The 14574-nt window shown below is 45.3% G+C and overlaps 1 protein-coding gene across 7 annotated transcripts in view; it reads left to right on the top strand.

Annotated features, from left to right (window-relative positions):
• The window catches only part of CCDC12 (coiled-coil domain containing 12), a 63706-nt gene that overhangs the window by 889 nt on the left and 48243 nt on the right, over nucleotides 1-14574 (top strand). The gene's annotated exons all lie outside the window — the stretch shown is intronic.

Raw genomic sequence — 14574 nt, forward strand, 5'->3', positions numbered from 1 at the left:
CCGGCTGGATCGTTGAGTACAAAAAACCAGAAGGAAAGATCCATGTCTGGGTTAGGGTAGACCTAAGGGAAAGAGGCGGGCGCTTAGTTTTTTACCAGGCTCTTCTTTGGGGATGGACCTCCTAGTCCTATTAGTTGCCAAACTTGGAAACATTTTTCCTTGGTCTTTTTTGACACCAAAATGGTCTGATTCCATTTCTACTTCGTTGTTCTTTCCGAAGTAATCGAGAGGAAGGAGAACTCTGAAGTTCACTACTTCTGTGCGAATCCTGGTCCTGTCACTTGGGGTTGTAGGATTTGGGACTAACTGCTTCATCGCATGAGCTCTGGTTTCTTCATGTCTCCAGCGGAGGATAACAACCCCTAAACATTCATTCTCACTGGGTTATTTTGAGATCTAACAGGATAATCTGTTAGATTATCTGTATGCAAGAGCCGTAGAGAGTATATAGAGTACAGAGGATGGACGTTGTTCGTTCTGCTGTTTTGGGGTGGGCAAAAACTTTGTCCTCAACTGTACAAAATACAAAGGATATTAAATATCTAGACCTGCAAGGAACGGGGGGAAACAGGGACTCCATTTTCCAACTAAAAAAAATCAGGCAGGTTGGTTTGGCCCGTTTCCTTTCTGCATGGCTGTCTGGTGTTCTGCGAGAAAGTGTAAGGGGAAGTAATAGAAAGTGAAAGCCAGCGGGATTGGCTTCTGTTTTTGTTGGCAATTTGTCGGCTCTGTCAGACAGTTATCCCTGCAAACTGCCTGGCCTAGGGATGCTCAAGACCTCAGCCTTTCAAACAGTAGCTAGTCAACCCGAGCTGTTTCCTTGGATTTAGGGTCCAGATTATGGAATTGGGTTTGAGGGCAAAATACAAAGGACAAAATGGCATCCTCAGGCCCCCTTACAATGGGAAGGATGCCCCAGGCTATCAGGAAAACTGGCCTTTTAAGAGGGATTCTCTCAATGCGCTGAAAATATGGACCTATTTTTTTTCCTTTACTTTTAAAAAAATTGTAGAATATACATAACATAAAATTTACCATTTTAAGTGTACAAATCAGTGACATTAAGGATATTCACAATGTTATATAATTATACCACTATTTCCAGAACTTTTTATCATCCCAAATGGAAACTCTGTACCCATTAAACAATAACTCCCCTTTCCCCTCTCTCCCCAGTTCCTGGCAACCACCATTCTTTCTGTCTCGTTGAATTTGACTACTCTAGGTTTCTCATATAAGAGAATCATATACTACTTGTCTCTCTGTGACTGGCTTATTCATTCAGCATAATGTTGTCAGGGTTCAGCCATGTTGCAGCATGTGTCAGAATTTCATTCCTTTTTAAGGCTGAATAATATTCCATTGTTTGTATATACCACATTTTGTTTATCCATTTATCTGTTAGTGGGCATTTGGGTTGCTTCTAGCTTTTGGCTATTGTAAGTAGTGGGTATACAAATATCTGTTTGAGTCCCTGTTTTCAGTTCTTTTGTGTATATATCCAGAAGTGGAATTTTGGGATCATACAGTAATTTTGTGTTTAACTTTTTGAGGAACCGCCATGTTTTCTGTAGCTGCCACATCATTTTACATTCCCACCAGCAATGCACAAGGGTTCCAGTTTCTCCACACCCTTGCCAACACTTTTTTTTTTATGTTTTGTTGGTTATACACATCCTAATTGTGGTTGTAGTTTTGATTTGCAGTTCCTTGATGAGTAGTGATATTGAGCATCTTCTCATGTGCCTATGGCCATTTGTGTATCTTCTTTGGAGAAATGTCTATTCGATCCTTTGCCCATTTTTAAATTGGGTTTTGGTGGTTGTTGAATTGTAGGAGTTTTAATGTATTCTGGATATTATCCCCTTATCAGATGGGTGATTTGCCAATATTTTCTCCCATTCCCAGGGTTGTCTTTTTACTTTGCTGATAATGTCCTTTGATGCACAAAGTTCTAAATTTTAATGAAGTTCAGTTTATCTTTTTCTATTGTTGATCCTGCTTTTGGTATCATACCTAATAAAGCATCATCAAATCCAAGATCATGAAGCTTTCCCCTGTGTTTTCTTCTAAGAGTTTTATAGTTTTAGCTCCTACATTTAGGTCTTTGATCCGTTCTAAGTTAGTATTTGCATATGGTATAACATAAGGATCCGGTACATTCTTTTGTATGTGAAGATCCAGCTTTCCCAGTACCACTTGTTGAAAAGACTGTCCTTTCTCTATTGAATGTTCTTTGTACCCCTGTTGAAAATCATTTAACCATATATGCAAGGGTTTGTTTCTAGTCTCTCTATTCTGTCCCATTGCTCTGTATGTCTGTCCTTATGCCAGTATCACATTGTTTTGATTACTGTAGCTTTGTAGTAAGTTTTGAAATCAGGAAGAGTGAGTCCTCCAACTTAGTTCTCTTTCAAGATTGTTTTGGCTGTTTGGGATTCCTTGAGATTCCATATGAATTTGAGGATAGATTTTTCTATTTGTGCAAAAAACACCGTTGAGATTTTGATAGGGATTGCACTGAATCTGTAGATCATTTTGGCTAGTATTGTGATCCTAACAATATTGTCTTCCAATTCATGAGCATGGGATGTCTTTATGTTTATTTAAGTCTTTAATTTCTCTCAACAATACTATTTTTTTTTAAGTATTTGTTTTATTTATTTATTTATGGCTGTGTTGGGTCTTCGTTGCTGTGCGAGGGCTTTCTCTAGTTGCGGCCAGCGGGGGCCACTCTTCATTGCGGTGCGCGGGCCTCTCACTATCGCGGCCTCTCTTGTTGCAGAGCACCGGCTCCAGACGCGCAAGCTCAGTAATTGTGGCTCACGGGCCCAGCTGCTCCGCGGCACGTGGGATCTTCCCAGACCAGGGCTCGAACCCGTGTCCCCTGCATTGGCAGGCAGATTCTCAACCACTGCGCCACCAGGGAAGCCCAACAATACTCTTTAATTTACATTGTACAAGTCTTTAGCCTCCTTGGTAAATGTATTCCAAAGTATTTCATTCTTTTTAGTGTTGTTGTAAATGGGATTGTTTTCTTAATTTCCTTTTCAGATTGTTGATTGCCAGCATATAGAAATACTGCTGATTTTTGTTCATTGATTTTGTATCCTGGAGCTTTGCTGAAATTATTTATCCTAACAGGGTTTTTTTGGTTTTGTTTTTGTTTTTTTTGTTTTGTTTTTTGTTTTTGTTTTGTTTTTTTGGTGGACTCTTTAGGGTTTTCTGCATATAAGATCATGTCATTATTGAACAGAGATAATTTTACTTCTCTTTCAATTTGGATGACTTTTATTTATTTTCTTGCCTAATTGCTCTGGCTGGAACTTTCAGTACCATATTGAATAGAAGTGTTGAAAGCAGGCATCTTGTTTTGTTCCTGGCCTTAGGGAAAGAGTATTCAGTCTTTCACTGTTGAGTGTGATGTTCACTATGGGTTTTTCATATATGGTCTTTATCATGTTGAGGAAGTTTCCTTCTATTTCTAGTGTTGAGTGTTTTTATCATGAAGGGGAATTGGATTTCATCAAATGCTTTTTCTTAATCAATTGAGATGACCGTGTGGTTTTTTTCCTATATTTTATTATTGTATTATGTTGATTAATTTTGTAAGTTGAACCGTCCTTGCATTTCACGAGTAAATTCCACTTAGCCATGGTGTGTAAACCTTTTAATATGTTGCTAAATTCAGTTTGCTAGTATTTTGTTAAAGATTTTTGCAACAGTATTCATAAGGGATATTGATCTGTAGTTTGGCTTTGCTATCAGGGTAGTGCTGATCTTCTAGAATGATTTAGGAAGTATTTCCTTCTCTTCATTTTTTTCGAAGAGTTTTAGAAGGTTTGGTGTTAACTCTTTAAGTGTTTGGTGGAATTCACCACTAAAGCCATCTGGCCCTGGGCTTTTCTTTGCTGGGAGGTTTTTGGTTACTTATTCAGTCGTCTTTTTAATTATAGGTCTATTCAAATTTTTTATTTCTTCATGAGTCAGTTTAGTTACATCGTGTGTTTCTAGGAATTTGTCCATTTCATCTAGGTTATCCAGTTTGTTGGCATACTGATTACTACTTTAATTGGTTTAATCTTCACAGTTCTGACTTCAGAAAGCTCATGGCTGTGAACTCATTTCTGAAAAATGTGCATTTGGAAATCACATGACTTTCCTCTTGGAATTGAGAGCTCACTGGCCTTTGGAGTTTCCTTGCATTCATTTTAAGAAACAAGAGTTACTGTGAAGCCACAATTTTGATTCCATTGGAAGCTTTTTCCTTTCTTGGCATGCGTATCTAGGAGCCCCTGATTTTTCCACTCGTACAGTCCTTTTCCTGCTTAGAAAGTGAAGTTAGAATTTTTAGTTGACTCTTCGGTTTCCATGCAGTGGTGTCAATGGTGCATTAGCAGTAGGTGATGAAATGTTGTTTGGTTTGTTTCAAAATGGGTCATTAGAGCTAGTAATCCATTCCTTCAACAGAGGTGTACTGAGCACCTACTGTGCACCAGTCATTCAGGCACTGGAGGTACCACAGTGAACAAAGCACACAGAAGTCTGTGCCCCAAGCAGCTTTCATTTAGCTGGGGGCACAGATGGTCAAGCAAAATGTATCTAGTGTTAGACGGAGATGGTGTTATGAAGAAAAGGAAAGAAGGAAAGAGAGATGGGGAGTACAGGGTGCTCCTATTTTACTCTGTAGCTCTAGCAGTTGAATTTCTTTATTAAAGGCAACAGTGTTTTCAGATTTAACATGGCTAATGATACCGCCTGCCTGGCTTATCTTATCTGGTCTTGATGACAGCCTTGAGAAGAAGGAAGAAGGAGGGCTAGTTTATAGGTGGCAGCACTAAGGCCAATAAATGGGTGGCGGTTTTATTTGTCACATAAGGAGGAGGTATCCCAGTTGAGTGCTGGGGTTAGGAGGGATGATGAGAACAGGTGGTGGCTCTCTTTATGCACTGACTTGGACTGGTTTCTCAGAGGCAGGGTGGGGGCAAGTTGAGAAGCTTTCCTATATAATTTCTGATTCCTTGAGGTTTTATGAATTACATCCCCAAAAAACAATAGTGGAAAAAGAGTATAGACCCAGGACTTCCCTAGCAGTCCAGTGGTTAAGAATCCACGCTTCCACTGCAGGGGGCACAGGTTTGATGCCTGGCTGGGGAACTAAGATTCTGTATGACACATGGTGTGGCCAAAAATAAATAAATAAATAAATAAATTTTAAAATAAAGTAAGAAAAAAAAAAAAAGAGTATAGGCCCTAAGTCCAAGCTGCCCGTATGTACATGCCTTAATCCCTACTGATTAAGATCCCAATTAGTCCTGATTCTGGCCCTTCTTCCCACTGACAAGGATGGGTGTAGCCTTATTTGCCACGGTTCTTTTTTTTTTTTGGTATTTTTTTTATTGTGGTAAAATCTGTATGACATAAAATTTGCCATTTAACCATTTTTCATTGGCATTAAGTATATTCACAATGTTGTGCAACCGTCACCACTATTTCTAAAATGTTTTCATCACTCTAAACAGAAACTCTGCACTCATTAAGCAATAACTCCCTATTCCTCTCTTACCCTGGCCCCTTGTAGCCTCTAACCTACTTTCTGTCTCTCTGAATTTGCCTGATGTAAATACCTCATGTAAATGGAATCTTGCAGTATTTGTTGTTTTGTGTTTGGCTTATTTCACTTAGCAAAAGTTTTCAAGGTTCATCCATTCTAGTATGTAACAGGGTTTCATTCCTTTTTAAGGCTGAATAATATTCCATTATACGTACATACCACATTTTGTTTATCCAGTCATCTGTTGATGCACACCTTTTGGCAGTTGTGACTAATGCTGTCATTGGTGTATTGGTGTACTTTTTGGTGTATAAGTATTTGTTTGAGTCCGTGTTTTCAGTTCTTTTGGATATATACCTAAGGAGTGGAATTGCTTATAATTCTGTGTTTAACTTTTTGAGAAACTGCCAAACCATTTGCCAGAGCAGCTGTACCATTTTCCACTACTACCCGCAATGCATGAGGGTTCCAATTTCTCTACATACTTGCCAACACTTGTGATTTTCCTTTAAAAAATATAATTATAGCTCTCCTAGTAGGCGTGAAGTGGTATCTCACTATTCGTATCTCACTGTCATGTTTTTTGTTTTTTGTTTTTTTAATTTTATTTATTTATTTATTTTTTGGCTGCTTTGGGTCTTCGTTGCTGTGTGTGGGCTTTCTCTAGTTGCGGTGAGCGGGGGCTACTCTTCATTGCGGTGCATGGGCTTCTCATTGTGGTAGCTTTTCTTGTTGCGGAGCACGGGCTCTAGGCATGCGGGCTTCAGTAGTTGTGGCACACAGGCTCAGTAGTTGTGGCATGCGGGCTCAGTAGTTGTGGCGCACAGGCTTAGTTGCTCCGTAGCATGTGGGATCTTCCCGGACCAGGGATCGAACCCATGTCCCCTACATTGGCAGGCAGATTCTTAACCACTGCGCCACCAGGGAAGTCCACTATTGTGGTTTTGATGTGCATTTCTCTAATGATTATTGCTGTTGAGCATCTTTTTATGTGCTTATTTGCCATTTGTATATGTTCTCTGGTGAAATATCTACTCATGTCCTTTGCCCATTTTTTAATTGGGTGGCTTGTCTTTCTGTTGTTTAGTTGTTGTTTTTTTATATACGCTGGATAGTAAACCATTATCAGGTATGGGATTTGCAAATATTTTCTCCCATTCTGTGGGTTGTCTTTTCACTCTCTTGGTAGTGTCTTTTGATGCACGAAAGTTTTTAAAATCTTGATAAAGTCCAAATTATCTTTTCTTACCTTTTGTTACCTGTGTTTTTAGCGTCATACGTAATCTCCACAGTTCTTGAGTGACGTTACTTTTGGGGTAGATGCCTGGGAAAAAGACAGTCAAGGGTCTAAAGTCTGAGTTTTTCAGTCCACAGTCATTTCTTGTGGGACCTGGGAGTGGGGAGGAAGTATGGCCTGCCTACTGCCGGCAGATAGGAAGCAAGTGGTCTCCTCTCTCAGGGAGGAAGTGGTGCCCCACTTTTAGTTCAGTCTTCTGATGTTAGGATGAGGCCTCTGTGGGACAGACTCCAGGGTCGAGCGCTGCCTCAGCCGCCCCTGTTGATGGAGAGTGCCTGTCTGCCCCATGGGGTGGCTCCCTGCTGGCCCCCTAGACTCTGTGCAGGTCCTTCATTGATACCTTCTGTGCACATGGTTTTGCTGGAGGCGTCAGGGTTTCGGGCATGAGGTTGATGTTCCTCATGGTGTTATCTTCCTTCCCCCCCCCACCACCACAAGACTATAAACTTATAATTTAGTGTAGTGTGGAGGAATCAGTCCTGAGATTGTGACAGATGGACTCAAAATTATAGTCATGAAGTTTCTGTGTATTATTCAGCAGTAAAGCTCCATCATGGTTGTGCAGCTTAGCAGTTTTACAAAGTGCTTCCTTGCTAGCCCACCTGATGCAACTGATTTGAGAGGGGGCAAGACAAGAAGAGGTTCAGGTGCCCAAGGTTATGGAACATAAGTGACTCTCCTGGATTCCAGCCCAAGCAAGACCCCCTGCTAGAGGGGGCTTTTATGCAGGGACAACCCTGCTTGTAGCAGCATCCTGTAGGTCAGCCAACCCAGGTTGACAGGTGGAAAGACCACATACGATGTTCGACTGTGCTCCTGGGGTTCATTTCCTGGGAAAGCCAAGCTGGGTCCGGGGAGGCTTCATGGGAAGGCAGAGTGGAACATGGGCTGAGTTGTGGTGGATGGGACTGGGAAGGGAGTATTAAAGAAGCTGGAGAGGAATGTTCCATGGGAGCAGTTCAGAGATGGGAACATCCAGGGGCACAGAAGGGAGAGTGGGGGATGCTCCAGAGGGTTTGACAGCAAGCAGTTGGCAGGGATTGGGGCAGGGATGAGGTCTGAAAGTGCTGCTGGGTGCTTTGGTGGCCAAGTTCTGCAGGAGCCAGGGCTTGCAGCTGCAAGGGCGGCCAGCTTGCCAGGGCACATATTTCTGTATTGCAGTATTTGAACCTCATTTCTTGATGCTCATCCAGAAGTTCCAAGCTGGGTGAGTAGGTGAATAGTTCAAGGCTGTAGGTGAAGTTCTGTGGCATCTCTCTACCATGCCATCCAGCAGAGCACTCTGAGGCCACTTTCTTTTCTCACCTCTTTCTCAGCAGCCAAATGGTGGCTTCTGAAGGTGATTCACTTGGCACAAACACTTGCCCCTTGGCTGTTGGCTCTACTGACATTTGGCCTGTATTAGGCTGTCTCTTTCTGCCCTGAGACAGGGAGACTGGTTGTCAGCCTGGCCAGCCCCTCAGGGGTTGGATGTGATCTCAGGGCCAAGGTCTGGCTGTCAGCTTTCAGGTTCAACAGCAGTTCCTGTTTTTCACCTGGCTCTAGAGACCAGAGCAGCACTGTTCAGTGTTCTACATATAATCTGTGCTGTCCAGTACCATAGCCACAAGCCACATGTGGCTCTTGAGCCCTTGAAATGTGGCTAACAGGACATTAATTTTATTCCATTTTAAATAGTTTACATTTGAACAGCTACACTTGACTTATGGCTGTCTTATAGGATAGTGCATCTCTGGAGGACTTGCTTCCTCTGGTCCATCTCATAAGAGACCATGTCTCTACCTAACTCCCATTTATTGAGAGCTAAGAGGGAGAGGGCAGGTGGAAACCCAGGGGACCATCAGATCAGCCTGGGGGGCCTAAAGTCCAATGTGCTATACATTGCACCACAGAGCCAGGTCTTGGGAGGCCTAGAGTTGGGGCAGAGGGCTTTGAAGTTGTCAGTCTGCGTGGCTGGTGTCTCCAGCACATGCGTATCCCTGACCTTCTGTGTGTGCACCCAGTGCAGTTAAATGCTGACCATTCAGCGGTACAGTTGTGATCTTCACACTCAAGGAATGTGCATGTGGAGAGTGGGAGCAGTGCCAAGGCAAAGGGGAGCACGTTGAAACTTTCTGACTTTGGTGCGCCGGGGAAGGTCCTGGCCGGATGGGGGCAGAAGAGGGAGCTGGAGGGAAGGGCTAGCAAGTGGGGAGGGGGCAGAGTAGGGCAGTGAGGGGGGCGGTGGAGGAGAGCCCAGTGAGCTGGGGGGAGTCTGACTTGTCCACGTCCTGATCACCTCTCAGGAAGTTGTCTCTGTCCCCACCCCACGTGGCCACACCCCATGCCCAACAGCCTGATTGCTAAGTCACTTGAGGAGGTGACTGCCTCTTGGGTTGAGAGCCTTTTGCAGGTTGGCAGTCACAACATTTACACGGCCGTTTGTGACAGGATCTCGTGACTTGTTCAGTCCCCAAAGCAGCCCTTTGAGGTAGGTGTTGGTTTCTCCCTGTTTAATAGACAAGGAAACCTGAGGCTGAAGGGACCTCTTGTGCCAGTGCTTTGCCGTGTTGCCAATCCTGGATGGTCCCTTAGGCCCTGGCCCTGTATCCCTCTCCACTCCTCAACCCAAGGTGCTTGGGAACAAGCGGCCCCCAGGAAGGGGCCTCCTTCCCATCACACACAGAAACTGCCATCAGGCTGCCTGGTGGGAGCTGCCTGGCTTAGCGGGGAGCATCTGCTTTGGAGCCAGGTAATGTGGTTCAAATCTCAGCTCCATTCATCACATCTTTGGGATAGAAGCAGATCTTCAAAACTCTGAGCCTCCCTATCCTAGACATGGCTTCTGACCTCTTCAGTAGCTAGGAGCACAGAGAAAGAGGTCCAAGAAGTGTCCAGCTCAAGATCTTGCCCATGGGCCTTTTATAAACATGGGTGTCTGTCCTTTATCCTCTGCCCTCTTGGAAGCAGGGAAGTCAAGTGGTCCTCCAGCCCTCTCTGCTGAGTGACAGTGGGTGGAGCCCGCTGTGTTTCCGATGGAAGCAAAGAGGACATCCTCCTGGTACCCTGGCTTTACTCAGCCTAGCCCTAATTCCTTGAAGGTGGAATTCATTTTTAGTGCAAGATGTTAGATTAACAAAGTGGATTTGCAGAGCTGCAACCTTGACGAGGTGTGCAGTTCCCATTCATCTTAAGGACTGACCTTCTCTTCCCCACCTCTGCTCAGACCCTAAGGTCTTAGAGCCAGTGAGAGAGAGAACCTTGTGGGTGGGAGGTTTGGGCTCCCAACACAGATACCTGTTGATGAACCAGTGTTGAAACTTTGGATTCAGTCATCCCCTTGGAGGGCCGTGACTTGTTCATTTGTAAAATAAAGATGTTGGTTCAGTCAGAGGTCCTCAGACCTACCAGTGCATCAGGATCACCTGGGGAGACAATTTGCAATCTCTTCTCTGGCCCCATCCCAAACCTCCTGTCAGGATCTTAGAATCAAAGCATTTTTAAAGTTCCCCAGATGATTCTGGTACAGCATTTTTCTGGAAATCTCTGATCACTCCCCTGACATTCTCCCTTGACAAAAGGAAGTAGAACATCTTCTTTCCCTGGAGCATTAGCTGCCCTTTCTGACTGCAGGAACTCTGCAGCCAGCCACCAAACAAGTATTATTGAGCACCAGCTGTGTGCCAGGCCCTGGGGATCTAGCCTGTGAATAAGACTGCCTCCCTGCCTCCAGGGGCTTCCATGGGAGGAGTGGGTGGTTAGTAAAGTACACGTAAACAGGGAAGATAACGTCAGGAACTTGTGAGGGCTAGGATGGGGGTGGGGGTGTGTGTGTGCGTGCGTGTGCTGCACAGCCGCCTTCGGTTGGGAAGATCTCTCTGAGTGGGAGGTTTGAGATAGAGGGGGTAGGAGTGAGGGGTGGGGGTGGGAGGGATGGGATGCCAAGATGTAGGGAAGAGCCTTCCGAGCTAGGTGGAGCTTGGCTTGTTTCAGGGGCAGAAAGAATCCCTGTGTGGCAGGAGTAGGGTCAAAGGTTGGGGGCGTAGGGTGGGCATGAGAGTAGAGAGGCCATGGGAGGCTGGGGCCCCAGGGGCTGGACCTCCCTCTGAGGGTGATGGGGAGCCACTGGAGGCCTGAGCACCAGTGCCCTGCCCTGACAGTGTGTGGCGGTAGGAGGCTGCTGCATTAGCCCAGGTGTGAGGCAGTGGCCCTCCGACAGGGTTCCGGGACGTCCTGACAGATGGGCTGTCGGGTGAGTGAGCTGAGTGGATGGCGGGACCTGTTCCTGAGATAAGTCCAGGGGACAGTGGTCTTGAAGGGGAAATCAGGAGTCCAGTTTAGGTCACTTTAGGCCTGAGATGACTATTAGACATCTAAGTGGGGAGAGACTGGCAGGCGGGCATCTGGATTGTTGAGAGGTGCTTGTGTAGTGGGATTTGAAGCTGTGGGGCTAGATGAGGGCCCCTGGGTTCAGAGCTTAGACAGCAAAGGGGGAGAACTGGGGGCACCATCAGTGCCCTGAGGCTCGCCCTGCGGGCGTTTCAGAGGAGTCGGCGGAGGAAACTTAGAGGGAGGGGGCAGTGGGGCTGAGGGAAGCCAGGTGAGTACTGGGATGGCTTTGGGCAGGACAAGGTGGCAGGCGAGCTTGGTCCAGCTGTTTCAGGGAAGTGTGTGTGGGAGGGGAGGGTGCCAGTGGGGTCCAGGCCGGCTGGATAGAGGTGCAGCATGGCAACCACAGCCTCACTGTGAATTGGGCCTCCTTTCCACTGTAGCAAGGCCTCACTGGACCCCAGCTGTAAGACTCACTGGTCTCTCAGGAGAGGTAGTGCAGGCTGAGGCAGTGCCCCTGTGGCTTGGCTCTCTGGGCTGGCCCAGTGTTGTGGAGCAGGCGGCCTTCCTGCTTCCTTCTCTTTTGCCCTTACCCATCCCTGTGGGTGGGCAGGCCCCGAGGGCTGCCTCCATTTGAACTGAGTGCTGCCTCTGAGTCAGGCTGGTGGCTTCTCTGAGGGTCCCTGCACCAGGGTTGCCTAGGCAGATTGCATTTGCCACCTTGCCTGCTACTCTGCTAACTCTGAGACCGATAGGTAAATCTCCTCGTGTTCTGAGCTTACACTTCTTCAGCCGGAAGAGGGCCACGGTAACCCCAGCCCCCCAGGATGAAGATGAAGTGAGGTGGTGGGTGCAGAAAGGTGTTGAGAAATGAGAAGTGTGTATGTGCGTTTATTCTTTTTGCTGTACTCTTGTTCTACCCCCAGTGAGGACCCCTTTACTTTACAGATGTGACAGTGGAGACCCAGAGAGGGTCAGGGGCTGTACAATGTCACACAGGACCGCCCCCCTGGAGATGGGCACAGAGGAGCCCACCACCTCATGGCTGAGTCCCATGGAGCCGTCCCGATGGGGTGGAACTGGTGCAGCCTCCCCCTTGGAGCTGTGCAGGGAGGGGCTTTGCCATGGGCTGCAGGGAAGAGAACGAGACCTTCCCTCAGCTTGCTCTGCTATCGTGGGGAGAAGCTACTGAGCTGGGCAATGGGTGAACCTCTTTCTAAGTTTCCCCGGGAGGGTAGGGCTTCCCGAGGTAGATGCACAGCTGTTCTGGCTCCTTTACGGTTTTAGCTCACCTGCAGTGGCTGAGGCAGCCTCATGTAGCAGAAGGGACCCTGGACAGGAAGCCAGAAGACAAGATCCCTCTTTCTTGCTCCTCCACTGCACTGACACAGTTATTCAAGCCTCAGTTTCCCTTTTGGGTGACTTCTGTGGCATTACAAGATGTAACCAGGTGTTCTCAAGGCCCCACTGATGGGGGACAGGAATTGGAAAGCAAAGGAATCTTGAAATTCAAGCTGGTGTGTAATCTTTCTGTTAGCTTTTGCAACAGAAGAATTTGTGTGACCTTGTTGGTGAATCCCTCAGTTGTATTCGCTTGTCTCCTAGAGTCAGGAGGGTGTGAGGGAGTGTGCTTTCCTCTTGGTGTCCAGGTAGCTGTCTTCTTGGTGTGCTTGGGGGCCCCGAGATATTCTTCTCTTTGGAGAACGTACTTCTTACTGTCATCTAGACAGAATTAGCCCCCGCTTTAGGTTTTAATGATTTATTTTTGGTTTCTAAATGGATGTCAGTTTTTCTGTTTTAACAACAATGAAATGGCACTAAAAATTTGTTTTAAAACTCTTAATCGAAGTATATTATACATAAAGAAAAGTACACAAATCAGCTCCGTTATTTTCACTAAGTGAATACACCCATGTAATCAGTAACTCAGATCAAGAAACGTGGCAGCATTCCAGAATGCCCCTCCTGCCCCCCCAAGGTGCTTACATCTCAAGAGTAGTCAATCCCTTGGGACTTTTAACACCAGAGTTTGGCTTTTCTTACTTTTGAACCTTATGTAAATGGAATCATACAGCACATACTCTTGTATCTGGCTTCTTTCATTCACCATTATGTGTGTGGGCTATTTTATTGAGTGTGGCATTACTTCATTCTTGTTGCTGTACAGTATTCCATTGTTTGAATACACTGCATTTTATCCATTCCACTCTAGATTTTCAGGGTGGGGCTATTATGGATTATGCTGCTATACCCAATCTTGTGCATGTCTTGGTGAATCTATGTACATATGTCTGCTGGGTGTATGCCTGGGAGTAGAATTGCTAGGTCATAGGGCATATATAGGGTAGATACCGCCTAACAGTTTTCCAAAACGCCTGTACCATTTTACACTCCCACCAGCAGTGTATATGAGAGTTCTCTCTAGCACTTTTGTGGTTTAAATTTGCATTTTCTTCCTAACTAATAGAGTTCTGTATCTTTTCATATGTTTATATGAAGTACCTGTTCAGGCCTTTTATTGGATTGCCTGATACTTTTTCCTATTGATTTTTAGGAGTTCTTTATTCCAGTCCTGGGTGAGTCCTTTGTTCTATATGTGTGCCGCAACTGTCTCTTCTCCCGCCTCTGGGCCTTCACTTTTCTTGCTTTTAATTACATTCTTTGATGAACAGAAGTTCTTCATTTAATGTAGGCCAGTTTATCAATTTTTCCCCCTAATACCTTCTATGGCCTATTTAAGAAAATGGTTGCATACTCTGAGTCATGATGATATTCTCTTATGTTATATTCTAGAAGTTTTACTGTTTTACCTGTCACCTTTAGATTGCCAGTCCATCTGGAATTTATTTATTTTTACATGGTGTGAGGTAGAGGTCAAGACTTTTCCCCCATATGGATATCAGTGACTCAGCACTACTTATTATTTGGCATTTGTTTTTTTAGAAAGAAGACTGTTTCCTTGTGAATGGTTGGCATGCAGGGTCCTTGATAAGCCATACTGCTAACCTCCCACATCTTGATAATAGTTGTAGTTACTATAATAATAATAGTAGTAACTAATTTTTTTTTTTTTTTGAATGTTACTGAGTCCCAGTTCACGCCAGCCCCTCAGTAGACAGGCAGCTCCTTGGGGCAGGGACAACTCAAACTTATTTTAACAAAGCATTTAGATATTTCATGGCATTGGCAGTTGTCTTGGGTGTTCTATGTCCCATGACTCTGAGCCCCTTGGCTTTGTGCACCAGACCACGGACTCACACAGAGGGCAGGGACCTGCTGAGCCTGGCTCCCCAAAGCTGCTTGGACTTGCCATCCACTCTCTCCACGTTCTGGACCAACTGACTGGGGTGTTCTGACTAGAAATATGAGTTGCCTCGAACAATTGCTTCTAGGTGAGCTGTTTCAAACTCGGGCT

Source organism: Balaenoptera borealis (assembly GCF_965194805.1).
Source record: "Balaenoptera borealis genome assembly, chromosome: 12".
NCBI classification, from domain to species: Eukaryota; Metazoa; Chordata; class Mammalia; order Artiodactyla; family Balaenopteridae; genus Balaenoptera; species Balaenoptera borealis.